General features: G+C 47.6%; 1 pseudogene; it reads left to right on the top strand.

The window, feature by feature from the left end:
• Nucleotides 1-6,571: 6,571 nt before the first annotated feature.
• On the top strand, nucleotides 6,572-9,354 carry LOC112119531 (annotated as a pseudogene).
• Nucleotides 9,355-15,582: the final 6,228 nt, after the last annotated feature.

Below are 15,582 nucleotides of genomic sequence, written 5' to 3'. Positions count from 1 at the left end.
GGAATCCTCCAACATCTGGGGTGGAGGGGCTCATTGCTCCAGCCATGGGGTCTGTGCAAACTCTGGACTTCTCTGGGAGCAGCGGTGGGGGCACTCTGGCTGTGGGGGGGGGGGGGGGAGGAGGGGGCAGAAGGAGTAGGGCCAGGGGGCTTCACCCCCTGCTCATTTTGGAAATCATAAGGAAAGGGATAGGTAATAAGACAGAAAATATCATGATGCCTCTATATAAATCTGTAGTATACCCACACCTTGAATCCTTTGTTCAGTTCTGTTCATCCCATCTCGAAAAAGATATATTAGAATTGGAAAAAGTACAGAGAAGGGTGACAAAAATGTTTAGGGGTATGGAACAGCTTCCATATTAGGAGACATTAAAAAGCCTGGAACTTTTCAGCTTGGAAAAAGAGAAGACTAAGTGGGGATAAAATAGAGGCCTTTAAAATCATGAGTGCGGTGGAGAAAGTGAATCAGAAAGGGTTATTTGCCCCTTCACACGAACCAGGGGTCACCCAAGGAAATTAGTAGGCAGCAGGTTTAAAACAAACGAAAGAAAGTACTTTTTACACAACGTACAGTCAGCTGTGGAATTCATTGCCAGGGGATGTTCTGAAAGCCAAAGGAATAACTGGTCCAATACAGAACTAGATAAGTTGACTGAGGATGTGACCATCAATAGCTATTAGCAGAGATGATCAGGGATGAAGCTCCATGCTCTGGGTGTCTCTAAACCTCTGACAGTCAGAAGATGGGAGCAGACACAGGGGATAGATCACTCTATAATTACACTCATCTGTTAGTTCCCTCTGAAGTATCGGCACTAACCACTGTCAAAAGACAGGACACTGGGCTAGATGGGCCATTGATATGTCCTAATAAGGCCATTCTTATGTTGTTAAATTGTTCCACTGATCAATGGGTGCTAGAGACCGGCCATTTCCAGGGGCTGCCTGTGTTACAGAGCTGGCATAGGCACCCTAGCCGACGTCCAGGGGCTGTTCAGTGTGGGATGCTGATGGGGTATAGTGCTGCCACCTAGGGTTGCGGTCCTGTAGCACGAGTGTCAGAGGCTAGAACTGGGCTGGAAAAAAGAGTTTTTCCCACATTAAAATTTTTGACCCTTTGATAAATGAAGGGGTGGGAGGGTAGCTGCCTTCGATGTACACACAGCCAGCCAGTTAGCTCTAAAATCCCTGTTGTTAGGTGTTCTCTATTTGCTTTACCTGTAAAAGGTTAAAAAATCCCCCAGGTACAAGAAAAAAAAAGTGGGCACCTGACCAAAAGAGCCAATGGGAAGGCTAGAACTTTTTAAAATTGGGAAAGAAACTTTCCCTTTGTCTGTTGTTCTCTCTGGGCTGCAGGGACATTTCATTTGTTTAATATCTTTATTAATGATCTGGAGGATGGTGTGGACTGCACTCTCAGCAAGTTTGCAGATGACACTAAACTAGGAGGCGTGGTAGATACACTAGAGGGTAGGGATCGGATACAGAGGGACCTAGACAAATTAGAGGATTGAGCCAAAAAAAACCTGATGAGGTTCAACAAGGATAAGTGCAGAGTCCTGCACTTAGGACAGAAGAATCCCATGCACTGCTACAGACTAGGGACCGAATGGCTAGGTAGCAGTTCTGCAGAAAAGGACCTAGGGGTCACAGTGGACGAGAAGCTGGATATGAGTCAACAGTGTGCTCTTGTTGCCAAGAAGGCTAACAGCATTTTGGGCTGTATAAGTAGGGGCATTGCCAGCAGATCGAGGAACGTGATCGTTCCCCTTTATTCGACATTGGTGAGGCCTCATCTGGAATACTGTGTCCAGTTTTGGGCCCCACACTACAAGAAGGATGTGGAAAAATTGGAAAGAGTCCAGCAGAGGGCAACAAAAATGATTAGGGGTCTGGAGCACATGACTTATGAGGAGAGGCTGAGGGAACTGGGATTGTTTAGTCTCCAGAAGAGAAGAATGAGGGGGGATTTGATAGCAGCCTTCAACTACCTGAAAGGGGGTTCCAAAGAGGATGGAGCTCAGCTGTTCTCAGTGGTGGCAGATGACAGAACAAGGAGCAATGGTCTCAAGTTGCAGTGGGGGAGGTCCAGGTTGGATATTAGGAAACACTATTTCACTAGGAGGGTGGTGAAGCACTGGAATGCGTCACCTAGGAAGGTGGTGGAGTCTCCTTCCTTGGAGGTTTTTAAAGCCCGGCTTGACAAAGCCCTGGCTGGGATGATTTAGTTGGGAATTGGTCCTGCTTTGAGCAGGGGGTTGGACTAGATGACCTCTTGAGGTCCCTTCCAACCCTGATATTCTATGATTCTATGATTCTATGACATGGAGCAGCAGTGCTATAAGCAGGAATGCTATGTAACGTTTGAACCAGATATGAAACATTATTCTCCATTCCTAGAAGGAACCATAGGGATAGGGAATGTTTAGACAGATGCAATCAGGTTTATTTCTTTATTCTGGCGTGTGGATCTCCTCTGTGCTAACCCCAGATGCTTTCGTTTGCTTGTAACCTTTAAGCTGAATCCCCAAGAAAGCTATTTCAGGTGCTTAATTTTAGAATTGCTCTTTTAAAATGTAGCAAAAGCCTAAGTTCCAGATGTATTTTCTTTCTTGTTTTTAATAAAATTTACCTTTTTTAGGAACAGGATTTGGATTTTTGTGTCCTAAGAGGTTTGTGCATATGCTCTTTGAGCTGGTGACAACAGCTAATTTCCTTTGTTTTCTTTCTCAGCTCTTCCCCGGAGCGGATATGTGAAAGGGCTTGAGGGTACCCCACAGGGAGGAATTACCAAGTGCTCCTTCCAAGGTCCAAGGGGTTTCTTTTGCACTTGGGTGGTGGCAGCGTTTACCAAGCCAAGGTCAGAGAAAAGCTGTAACCTTGGGAGTGTAATACCAGCCTGGAGTGGCAGGTATTAATTTTAGAATCCTTGCAGGCCCCCATCTTCTGCACTCGGAGTGACAGAGTGGGGAATCAGCCCTGACAGACACGAACTGAAATGTTTCCTTTTCATCCATATTTTAGGGGGATTTTTCATACAGAATAGATCATTTTACTCAGCTGCCATGATATTGCCCAGTTGCAGCTTTTTGGCTCCACAACAGAAATTGGAGGCTTTTCATCGGCTGCTTCCTCACAACATAAATGAAGTTTGCACTGACTGAGTCTGTGGCTGGAATCAGGGTATGGAAAGGTCAAAACCTCCTGCCCTGTCTATGGCTGGGGTATTGTGTCCATCAGCTACTCTAACCAGCCTTCCCATCTCTGTGCAGCTCCTTCCACCTGTACAAAGACCCTTCAGCACATCCTGTGGGCAGTGGCTACTGTGACAGGTCCTGGTCACATATCTCTAATTAGCCTGTGGTAGCAGGGAGCTGGAGAGGGTCCAAGAGCAGTTGTGAAGACTCAGAGATTGTGTGTGAGTAGGCCTAGCTACCAGTGGATCTGTGCATAACATTGGGGATCCCTAGATCCTGGGTCCCCCCTTTCATTCCTCAGGGAGAAGGGAAGGGACCTCCCCTCCTGGAACAACCCGTGGGAAATTTCCATGTAGGGAGCCTTGTGGAATCTCCCTTCCCTGGTCTGCACCCTGGGTTTGTAATGCAGGAAAGGGTTCTGCCGGGGAGAAATCTGGTCCTATACAATTATTATTATTTTATTTTATTTTATTATATTTTATTTCAACAAGATCACAGCTGTGACAGCATCATCATTATCACTTGCCACCCCGAGGTAGCCATGTGCCTAATCAGAACAATATGAACAGTGTGACAAGTCCGGATTCCAGGAATAGAGCCTGCAGCAGGGCTGGCGCTGCAGTCCAATAGGTAGCATCACCACACGACCCCTGTGATTTGGCTTCCTGCAGTTTGCCATTGGCTGTGACAGGGGTTAAAGCTGCTGCATGCTGAGCCGAGCAACTGCCCTTCCCTGATGGCCAAGTGGCCCCCAAGGAAATGTGCAAACATGCTTCATAAAGACAGTTGCCTCCATATATGAACAGATACTGCCTGCTGCCCATGCAGCCTCTCCAATGACTCCTTGTCCTTTAAGGTGAAGGTCTCTGTTGTCAGCCGCTCCCCGTCTAGTAGGAATTGGGTACGTTGGCAGGTTTCACTATCTTTAAAATGTGCAGTGAAGGGGAAAGGCTGAGAGCTGTTTCCATTTGCAGATGTTCTGTGCAGCGGCAGAGGACTCAGCTGGGCTGTCGGGGTGACTCAGTGATGGGGCTGGAGGTCAGGCAGCACTAGGTAGCTTGGGAACCCCTCCCCTACGTAGGCCCATAATCCACGGTGGGTTGTTCAAGCTACACAGAAAACTGACATTCAAAGAGAGTTTGGAGTGTAAAAACCCCAAAGCCCTGAGTCAGGATATCTCAAGGGGTCCCATTTCTAGAGGTACCATGTGCTCTGGGCCCGATCCTGCCAGGGGCTGAGTGAGAGGAAACCGCACGGGATTTCAGTGACTAGTTCCCAAATTGCCTCAGGTTTATTTGCTGCTGGAAATTTAATCAGCAAACGCATTTTCAAAGGTTTTATCGTCCAGGTCAACTGTAAATACAGGAATTCAGAGCTGTGTTGCTCTGCAGTAAAAGGTCCGATAAGGCATATTTCTATTTCCTGACTGGCTGATACCTCTAGAATCTCTGTCCTGTAGATAACCCTGGGAGTTACTGGGCTACCGACATCTCTGCCCACTCTCTGATAAGTGAATGCCACATGTCAGACCTCGTAACCTTCCCTCTCATGCGGTGGAATCCCACGATCCTCCCACCCTCAGACTGGGCCCTGGGCTACAGCACACTGTGGGGGGACCTTGCTTGCCGAGCAGGTCCCAGTGGGTTCGGCACCTGTGGTTCTTCCCTTTGTGAGCGTGTGACTAATGCTGAGACAAGTGATCAGTCAGCCTTCTTGAACCAGACACTCTTTAATCTAAACAGTAGGAATAAAGCATAACATGGGAGAAGAAGAGGATTTTCCAAGAACAGTCTGTACACGTCTCTGACCCCAAGTCCTCCCACACTGATGTAGACACAGGTAGGCCCAGGGCCTTCAGATTTCCACAGCGGTGTCTGTCCTTGCAGTCTGAAATGCTTCCCAGCAAAAGCTGCCCCATCTCTGGGCAGGCTCCCAGCACTGGCAAAACTAGCTGTGTAACATGTCTGGAGCCCAGAAATAGGCTCTTCCCAGCTTGTAGCTCCAGTGTTGTCTCTCAACCTCCCTGAAGTGCTGAGTGAGCGATGGCTTTTCTTGATCTGTGCCTTCCCATCCTGTTTGTTTTCCAGCCGCCTGCTATTAAATTATGAAGAGCCAAACTGGTTTCACCCAATAAAGCCGTAACATAAACATCCCCAAAGTTAACCCAATACAGTTATACAGCAAACATCCCAACAACTGGGTTTAACAGACACATTCACTATGGTAGCTCAGCTCCATGTCTGTCCCCATGCCTTTCCCGGGTGCTACGTATTCTGTGAATACAGGACAGAGAGAGTCAAAGAGAGAGAGCAATAGACTACTTTCCTGTGTGAAATGAAGTTCCATTTCCATGAATACTCATGTATTTGACTTTGAAATCCACTTCCTGAAAAACCTCATCCTGGCTGAATAACAGGTGCTGGGGTTACTATGTACCAGAGAGTGAGAGCTCAGGGAATTAATATTTTCTATACTGACCCCAGTGCCTGTTACCAATCCGGATACAGGTTACAGACTGACAGAACAGAACCTGAGGAGAACCAGTCAGCTACTAACCCAGGGACAGAGGAGCTACTAGACTTTTGTTTGCTGACAAGCGACTAAATGAGGGCTGAGACACTGCGATCTTTTCAGGTTCTGAAGAAATCCAAATGACAGACACTACATTTTAAGCCCCACTCTAACCTGAGAAATCACCTCTGAGAGAAGATCAAAGGGGAAAGACTGCGTTGACGTATGTGTTGAAGTACAGATCTGTAAATGTTATGTCAAAACGTTTCATTGTAAGGAAATTTTGCACATCAAACTTTGATGACATGCATATATATCGAAAGCCAGCAGCAGAGTTTTTAGAATCTCTACAGGAAGGAGCAGTGGTAACATTACTGCTTAATGGCTTTTGCTTTAGAAAGTATTTCAGAAATACTCCACATACTATTTGGAAAGGTTTTATGCTATGAACTCCTTGTTCAGAGAATAGTTGTATGATACTGTCTCCTGGTAACTGAGCAGAAGCTGTTTCTAATCAGGGTCATGAACACAATACCTCTGCTACATCTGTGCACGACTTTCCAAAAAGTCCTGAGAAAAAGTCCGCTGGTTTTTGTTTCAGCAAAAAGTAGAGCAGAGGTGCAGGAAAGGGGAGCGTAATAGCGGTTGTATGTAATTTACACCATTAGCTGTTACACGAGCATGCCTGAAATAACTTGAACACTGAAGAGGATATTCGTGCAAACCTACTGTTTGCACTATTCACCCATTTGTCATGCCAACCCCCTCCCCCACCCAGATGATGTAACTGTCCGCGTCAGCTTGTATCTTTGCAGATAGCTACAGCCCCTTGCACGGGGAGAGGGAGCAGTTCCTGTGAGAATGAAGAGAAACCTGTAGGATGATCAGACTCTCTGGATTCACTCAACATTGGCCAGGCAAAGCACTTCAGCTTCTCCTGGAGGGATTCTTGGGGGTCAGAGTCTATCACTAGGAGCATTTGTTTAGGATTCGTGAATAGAGCTGGTTCTTATCGAATTTACACTTGTAAATCTGGAGTGATGCAGCTGAAGTCAATGTTAGTGAATTCGGAACGTGGACTTGGGAATTTATCCCATGAGCTGCAAAGAGGCAGTGGCATCATTTGGACTCTCAGGAGTGGAGAAAATATATATTGTGGAAGAAACGAACTGCACTCTCAGGTTGGAAGCAACAAAATCAGAGACAGCTTTATTCAGGACATGCAATTGCAAGGGAAGGACACAGCTGACAGAGAGCATCCCTGCCTCAGTTTCTCCAAAGTACAAGCAAAATCACACAAGGATTTATACCTCTTTGTGACGTGCATTAATTAAAACCATGTGCATTTCATTTAGGCTAGTGGTTCTCCATTACAGTATTTTCTCACTTTCTCTTCTCAAACATCGCTATCTCAAGGCTAGGTCACACAGACTATTCTGCTGTTTTCCACTCGCTTCTGACGTGAGCCCGGCTTCTACAGGTCTCGCGATATTAGGCTAAGACTTGACAGAACAGTTGCGCTGTCTCTGACACTTAAATGGCTGCACTTAAACCCTCTCTTTCTTTCCCTGCTTCCACTAAATATATATAACGAGGCAATGAAACACGTTTATAAATATCTTCAATGCAGCACAGATAAATGTAATGACCGTTTTCACCATGCACTTGCCATGTGTTTGTACACATGACATGATACAATGGGCCACACTCAGAAGAGGAGGGCCAGAAAGGGTGTCTGTGGGAAGGTCACAGTTGTAAAATCACACAGTGCTAAAGCAGGCTGCAGAACTCCAAGCCACAAGATATCAATGGGGCTAAGAGCCTTGCAGGAGTCAAAGAGGGACTGGATGTTTATATGGGTAACCAGAAAATCCAATTACACTAGTGAGGGCTGTTTTAAAAACTATTGGAACGGTTCTAAACCTTCCTGATTTACACCACAAAATATCTCTAACTAGTGGTGTCGGGGGAAACTTTGGGGGCAGGTTATGTAATAGCTGCCTATTGCAGGGCTTCTTCCACCTTCCTCTGAAGCAGGGCCGGCTCCAGGCACCAGCCGAGCAAGCTGGTGCTTGGGGTGGCAGCTTGTAGGAGGCGGCATTCCGCCCAATCCTAGGGAGGCACAGCCGCTTTTGTTGTTGTTGTTGTTCCGCTCTGGACGCCCTGTAGGAGGCAGCGGCGTGTAGGACGGGAGTGCCCTGCAGCAAGCCGGGCAGGGCAGCCCACGTCCTTCCGGACCGGTGCGGAGCCCTCCCGGCAGGGGGCACAGAGGGAGGAGCCGCGTGGTAGTGCCCCGCTGAAGCCCTGGCCGCCCCCCTTCTCTCTCTCCCCCCACTCCCACCCCCTCCCCCTGCTAGCCGGGGCACATCTACAGGTCAGGGAGTCCCCCTGCACCCTGGCTCCGGCCGTGCTGCAGTTTTTTGTTTTTTTTTGCTTGGGGTGGCCAGAAAGCCAGAGCTGGCCCTGCTCTGAAGCATGTGGAACTGGCTAGAGGATACTGAGCTAGATGTACTACAGGTCTGATCTCATCTGGTAATGCCTATCTTGCTCTTGGTGGTGTTTTTGCTGATTTTCCTTTAGCTCCTGGGAGTCTTTAGACTTTGTATTGAGAGCAAAAAGATGTCTCGTTAAATATCATCTAGTTTCCTGTTCTTTTTCCTTTCAGGAAGGAAAGTTCGAAACTCCTTGGATCTGTCCAGGACATAATGTCAGCTGTCAATGTAACCAAATTCAAATCTGCAGTGTTCCTTCTCACCGGGATACCTGGGCAGGAAAATATCCAAAATGTCTGGATCTCTCTTCCCTTCTGCTTAACGTATGGTATTTCAATATTAGGAAATTCAATCATTCTGTTCATTATAAAAACAGATCCAAGCCTCCATGAGCCCATGTACATTTTCCTTTTCATGTTGGGCGTCACAGACCTTGGCTTATCGATAGCCACCATACCGACAATACTGGGTATATACTTGTTTAACTCTAGGGAGATCAGCTTCGATGCCTGTTTTGCCCAGCTGTTCTTCATCCACTCGCTTCAATGCATTGAATCCTCCGTGCTCTTGTTGATGGCCTTTGACCGCTTCATTGCTATCCGTGACCCACTGAGATATGCCTCCATTTTAACCCTGCCGAAAATAGCCAAGATGGGACTGGTGTGTGTTCTAAGAGGAGTGGCCGTAATGCTCCCACTCACCATTCTCCTGAAACAGTTCCGATACTGTCGAGTGAATGTCCTCTCCCATTCTTACTGCATGCACCAGGAGGTCATGATGATGGCTTGTTCGGATATCAGTGTCAACAATATCTATGGCTTGTTTACTAAACTCTTAACAATGGGGTTTGACTCGCTTCTCATCTTCCTCTCTTATGTAATGATCCTCAAAACAGTGCTGAGCATTGCGTCCAACGCTGAGTGCCTCAGGGCCCTGAACACCTGTGTCTCCCACCTCTGTGCCGTCCTTATTTTCTATACACCAGACATCTTCTTGTCTGTGATATACAGATTCGGAAAGAGCTCTTCTCCCTTACTTCAGATTCTTCTGGGCTACATCTCCCTGCTGCTCCCTCCCTTGTTGAACCCAATTGTGTACTGTGTGAAAAGCAAACACCTTCGTGCGAGAATAATCAGGATTTTCGTCAAGTGAAGCGTTAGTTCATCACCCAGCTCCAGCCACCTATTCCATGCCGGACCCTTACATCTGATACAACACGAGCTACTGATCTCCACTCTGTAGAGAGAAGTTCAGATGGGGTCTAAGGCCTGGAGGAATGGGTGAGACAGCTGGTGCAGGAGGACAGTGCAGTGGGGGAAGGATACCAATTTACCCACATACTGACTTCTGTTTGATTAACACATAATTTGTGTTCATCTAAAGCATATTTTCCAGGAAGGCATCCAGCCTTGGTTTGGAGGTATCAGGAGAATCCACCACCTCCCTTGGGAGTTTGTTCCACTGTTTAAGCATCCTCGCTGTTAAAAATGTGTGCCTCATTTCCAAATTTAATTTTTCTGGCTTCAGTTTCCTACCATTGGTCTTTGTTATATCTTTCCCTTAGAGATGGAAAAGCCCATTAGTAGCTGGTATTTCATTTCTGTGAAAGTGCTTGTACACTGTCATCAAGTCAGTTCTGAGTCTTCCCTACTTCTACTCACTACACCACAGTTTATACATGAAAGGTAAGTTGGAAACGACAGAGGAGGAGAAAGACCTGGGGGTATTAGTCGATCCCAGGATGACTGTGAGCCACCAATATGATGCGGCTGTGAACAAAGCAAATGAGATCCTAGAATGTGTCAGGTGAGATAGGGAAATATTAATATCCTTATACAAGGCACTGGTGAAACCTCCTCTGGAAAACTTTGTAAAATTTTGGTCATACATATTCCATAAAGAAGAATTCAGACTGGGAAAGGAGCCGAGTAGGGCTTCTTGGATAGTCAGGCTAATGCACAGCCTGTCTTAGGATGAGACTGGAAGAGCTTGCCTGGTTTAGCCTAACACAATAGAGGCTGCACTGGGATCGGATCTATAAATACATTGAGAGGGGAAGGAAGTTAACACTAGGGAGGGTGACGAGCTCCTGAAGCTGAAGAACAGTTTTGACACAAGAATAAATGGGGAGAAACTGTCCAGGACTAAACCGAGGCTGGAGAGGAGAAGGAGGTTTCTGACCATACAAGGAGGGAAGTTCTTGAACAGTCTCCCAAGAGGAGCATTAGGGGGGCAAACAACCCAGCTCGTTTTAAAATGGAGCTTGACAGGTGTCACTCTTCGGCCAGGTGGAGCCAGCAGCAACCAGGGCTTGGTTCAGTCTCTAGGGCAGTGGTTCTCAAACTGGGGGTTGGGACCTCCTCAGGGGGTTGCAAGGTTATTACATGGGGGGTCGCGACCTGTCAGCATCCATCCCAAGCCCCGCTTTGCCTCCAGCATTTATGATGGTGTTAAATATATTTAAAAGTGTTTTTAATTTATAACGATGGTCACACTCAGAGGCTTGCTATGTGAAAGAGGTCACCAGCACAAAAGTTTGAGAACCACTGCGCTAGGGGTTCCTTTTCAACAATACAATACAGTACACAAGTGGCTTGAGCCCCACCCAGTAACCTGGGAAAATTACACCCCACCCCTGGGAGCATCTGAGAGGCAATACTTCCCCACTCACAAGTGCGACCCAAGCTAAGCTCCAAGTGCCTCTTGCTAGCTCTCTATTGGACACAAACAAATCCGCTCCCTCAGATCCAGCTGTCCCCAAACTCGGTGATGATGGAAATTTGGATGCAGGGTATCTAGAGCACTAGAGCGGCTCTCAGTGCTCATGGAGCAGGTGGGAGTCAGGATCAGACCAACGGGAAGCCCAACAGGGCTCTATTTGGCCAGACAACACTCTCCAGATCCTTCGCTCTCTGAAAGCACGTCCTGATTCCCCCTCTTACTGCCGAGCTGCAGGAGGGGCCCAGAACTCCCTCGTCAAAGGGGCTGTGCTAATGACAGGCCTCATCACCAAGGGGTGTTGGGAAGAGTTCAGGTTCTCCACACAGTGTCCCAAATCATCCTTATGAGGCTCACAGAGCTCTAAGGCACTTAGCTATGGTCCCAATTATTCTAGCGTCCAGGCACCTCACAATCTGTAACATGTTTATCAGTACTACACCCCTGTGTGGTAGGGCAGTGCTACTACCTCATTGAGGAGCTCCTGCAGACAGGCCATTTCCAGGGGCTCCCTCTGCTATAGAGCTGGCGTAGCCACCCTAGCAGATGTCCAGGGCCTGCTCAGTGTGGGAGGCTAATAAGGGGAGGGGTGGCTAGTGCTGTCACCTGGGGGTGTGGTCCTGTAGCACAAGGGACAGAGGTGCATGTTTTGAGCTAGAACTCGGCTGGAAAACAGACACATTTACCCCCATGAAAAATTTGGACCCAAACTAAAATGTCTCTTTATCATCCAATTTTAGGGGTGAGTTGCCATAGAAAACAGATCATTTTTCTCTGAAAGCTCAGCTGCCATGGTGCTGCCTACCTGCAGCTTCCTGGATCCCCATGAGAAGCAGGCTTTTCATCTGCTTCTCCCTCGTAACATAAACAAAGGTGGCACTGACGGAGTCTATGGCTGCACTCTGGGTATGGAAAGGTCAAAACTTCCTGACCAGTATATGGCTGGGGTATTGTGCCCATCAGCTACACTAACCAGCCTTCCCATCTCTGTGCAGCCCCCTCCTCCCTGTACAACACCCCGTCAGCAGCCCCTGCAGGCAGTGGCTACTGTGACAGGCCCTGGTAGCACATCTCTGATGAGCCTGTGCTAGCAGGGAGCTGGAGAGGGTCCTAGAGCAGTTGTGGAGGCCCAGAGGTTGGGGGTGGGTGGGCCTAGCTACCAGTGGATCACTGAAATCTGTGCTAACTTTGGGGATCCCTGGATCCTGGGTCCCCCTTTTTATTCCTCAGAGAGAAGGGACGGGATCCCCCTACCAGAATGATCCGAGGGAAATTTCCCTGTACGGAGCCTTGTGGAATCTCCCTTTCCTGGCCTGCACCCTGGGTGTTTAATCCAGGAAAGGGGGCTGCGGGGGAGAAAGCTGGTCCTATATTATTATTATTATTATTTTATTTCAGCAAGATTACAGCTGTGCCAGCATCATCGTTAACCCTCGGACTCCCCCGAGGTAGCCATGTGACTAATCAAAATCATACGAACAGTAATGACAAGCCCGGATTCCAGGAATAGAGCCTGCAGCAGACTTGGCACTGCAGTCCATGTGGATAGGATCACCACACAGCCCCTGTGAATTGGCCTCCTCCAGTTTTCCATTGGCTGTGACAGGGGTTACAGCTGGTGCACACTAAGCCGAGCACCTGAGGTTCCCTGATGGCCAAGTGGCCCCCAAGGAAATGTGCAGACATGCTTCATAAAGACAGTTGCCTCCCTGTCTGAACAGATACTGCCTGCTGCCCGTGCAACCTCTCTGATGACTCCTTGTCCTTTAGGGTGAAGCCCTTTGGTGTCAGCGGCTCCCCATCTAGCAGGAATTGGGTACGTTGGCAGGTTTAGTTGGGATTGGTCCTGCTTTGAGCAGGGGGTTGGACTAGATACCTCCGGAGGTCCCTTCCAGCCATGATAGTCTATGATTCTATGTTTCAGTGTCTTTAAAATGCGAAGTGAAGGGAAAAGGCTGCGAGCTCTTTACATTTGCAGATGTTCTGTGCTACAGCAACAAACTCAGCTGGGCGTGTTATGGTGACTCAGTGATGGGCAGGCAGCGCTAGGGCGCTTGTCAACCCCTCCCCGACATCTGCCCATGGTCCACGGTGGGTTGTTCAAGCTATAAAGAAATGCGACGTTCAAAGCGAGCTCGGAGTGTTAAAACCCCGATGCCTCGAGTCAGGATTTCACAGGGGGTCCCATTTCTAGAGGTGCCGTGTGCTCTGGGCCCGATCCTGACAGGGGCTGAGGCAGAAGAGACCCCATGGAATATCAGTGACTCGTTCCCAAATCGCCTCAGGTTTATTTGCTGCTGGAAATTTAACAAGCAAATGAATTGATAATGATTTTGTTCTCTGGCTCGACTGTGAATGCAGGAATTCAGAGCTATGGTACTCTGTGGTAACAAGTCCAATAGAGCATATTTCTGTTTCCTGACTGGCTGAGGGCTCCAGTGTTTCTGTAAATGCCCCTCAGAGTTACAGGGGTACCGGCATCTCTGCCCCCTCTCTGGTCTCCAAGTGCCAGATCTGAGTCCTCATAGATTTCCTTCTCATGGGGTGGAATCCTACAACCTTCACACCCTCAGACGCCCTGGGCTACAGAACACTGTGGGTCGACTGTGCCTGCCCAGCTGGTCCAAATGGGTTCAGCACCTGTGATTCTTCCCTCTGGGAGTCTGTGACTAGTGGTAAGACAAGTGACCAGCCAGCCTTCCCGAACCAAAATACTGTTTAATATGAACAGTAGGACTAAAGCCTAACAGGGGAGAATAAGAAAGTTTTCAAACAACCGTCTTCCCCTGTTTCTGACCCCGAAACCTTCCTGCTCTGAGGGGGACCCAGGCAGGCCGAGGGCCTTGAGTCTTCCCCACCAGTGTCTGTGCGTGTCAGTCTGAAGAGCTTCTCAGCAACAGCTACCCCACCTCTGGACAGACTCATAGCGCTGGCAAAACAAGCTGTGTAACGTGGCTGGAGCCGGGAATTAGGCGTTTTCCAGCTAGTAGCTCCGGTGTTGTCTCTCAGCTTCCCTTAAGTCCTTACTGAGGGATGGCTTTTTTCAACTGTTGCTTCCCTTCCTGCTTGTTCTCCACCAGCCTCTGTTAAACTAAGAGAAGCGGTACTGGTTTAACCTAATATAGCCATAACATAAACACCCCAATAGTCAACCCAATATAGCTCTACAGCAAACATCCCAAGAACATTATAGCAGCTCCATGTATACTCATGCATTTGACTTTGAAATCCCCTTCCTGCAAACCCTCATCGTGCCTGAATGACAGGTGCTGGGGTTACTATATACTAGAGAGTGAGAGCTCAGGGAATGAATATTTCATATACTGATCCCAATGCCTGTTACCACCCTGGATACCGGCTACAGAGAGACAGAACAGAATCTGCTATTAGCCCAGGGGCAGAGGAGCTACTAGACTTTTGCTTCCTGACAAGCGACTGAATGAGGGCTGAGACGCTGCGATCTTTTCAGATTCTGAAGAAATCCCGATGACAGACGCTACATTCTAAATCCCACTCTGACCTGAGAAATCATCTCTGAAAGCAGATCAGAGGGGAAAAAATGGATTGATACGTGTGTATTACAGTACAGATGTGTAAATTTTATGCCAAAACTTTTCACTGTAATACAACTATTAAAAAACAAACTTTCATGACGTTCATGTATACTGACAGCCAGAAGCAGAGTTGTTGGAATCTCTACAGGAAGGAGCAGTGGTAACTTTACTGCTTAATGGCTTTTGCTTTCGAAAGTATTTCAGTAGTACTCCTAATACTGTTGGCAATGGGTTTGAGTTATTAACTCTTTGTTCAGTGAACAGTTGTATGATACTGTCTCCTAGTAACTGACCAGAAGCTGTTTCTAACACTTACATTTGGGGTCATGAACACAATTCCTCTGCAATACCTGTGCAGTCTTTCCAAAAAGTCATGAGAGACCAGAACCGCTGGTCAGTGTTTCAGGAAAGAGTAGACCTGAGGTGCAGAAAAGGGGAGTGAAAATTACCCATCACCTCTTATACATGCGTGGCTGAAATAACTTGCACACCCATGTGTGAAGAAAACCCCTCCCCCACCCAGCTGAAGTAACTGTCTGTGTTAGCTTGTAACTTCCCAGATATCTACAGACTGAAATAAAATTATTCTACTTAACTGCCAGGGGGCAAATTTGTCACATACACATGGGAAACATGCCGCGTCAGCTATTGATAATCTTAACTCAGGAAGTTCCTTCAAGAGGAAATGTAGCCAAACTCCAACCCTGCAGACAATGGAACTTTCTGTGCCTGCGTCCTGTAGATAACTAACTGCTTGGTTTGCAAAATAACGTAAGGGGGCGGGGCAAGTAGATGAACAATAAGGGGTCATAAGAGGGGCGGATACATGTAGCTTGCTAATTATGTATGGTAATGATGGCAAATTTTGGCCAATTATGGAGCGATAGATTATCATAGTCAACTGCCTATAATGCTTTGGTGTAAGTGTTTTCTTTGATCTTGATGACTTATGAGCTCGAACCCAATTGCAATTGAAATAAATGGACCACCCCTCCCGGGGCTCCTTGCTTGATTAGCTGTGTCCATCTCTCCTTATTCCTCAGCTGGAACGGACAGGAATTTCTATGACAAGACCATTGCATGGGGAGAGGATGCAGGTCATGTGACA

This window comes from Terrapene carolina, unplaced genomic scaffold, assembly GCF_002925995.2.
Source record: "Terrapene carolina triunguis isolate 2854851 unplaced genomic scaffold, T_m_triunguis-2.0 Scaffold511, whole genome shotgun sequence".
NCBI classification, from domain to species: domain Eukaryota; kingdom Metazoa; phylum Chordata; order Testudines; family Emydidae; genus Terrapene; species Terrapene triunguis.
Note: the sequence above shows the minus strand (reverse complement) of the source record. Positions and strands in the feature narration are given on the sequence as shown.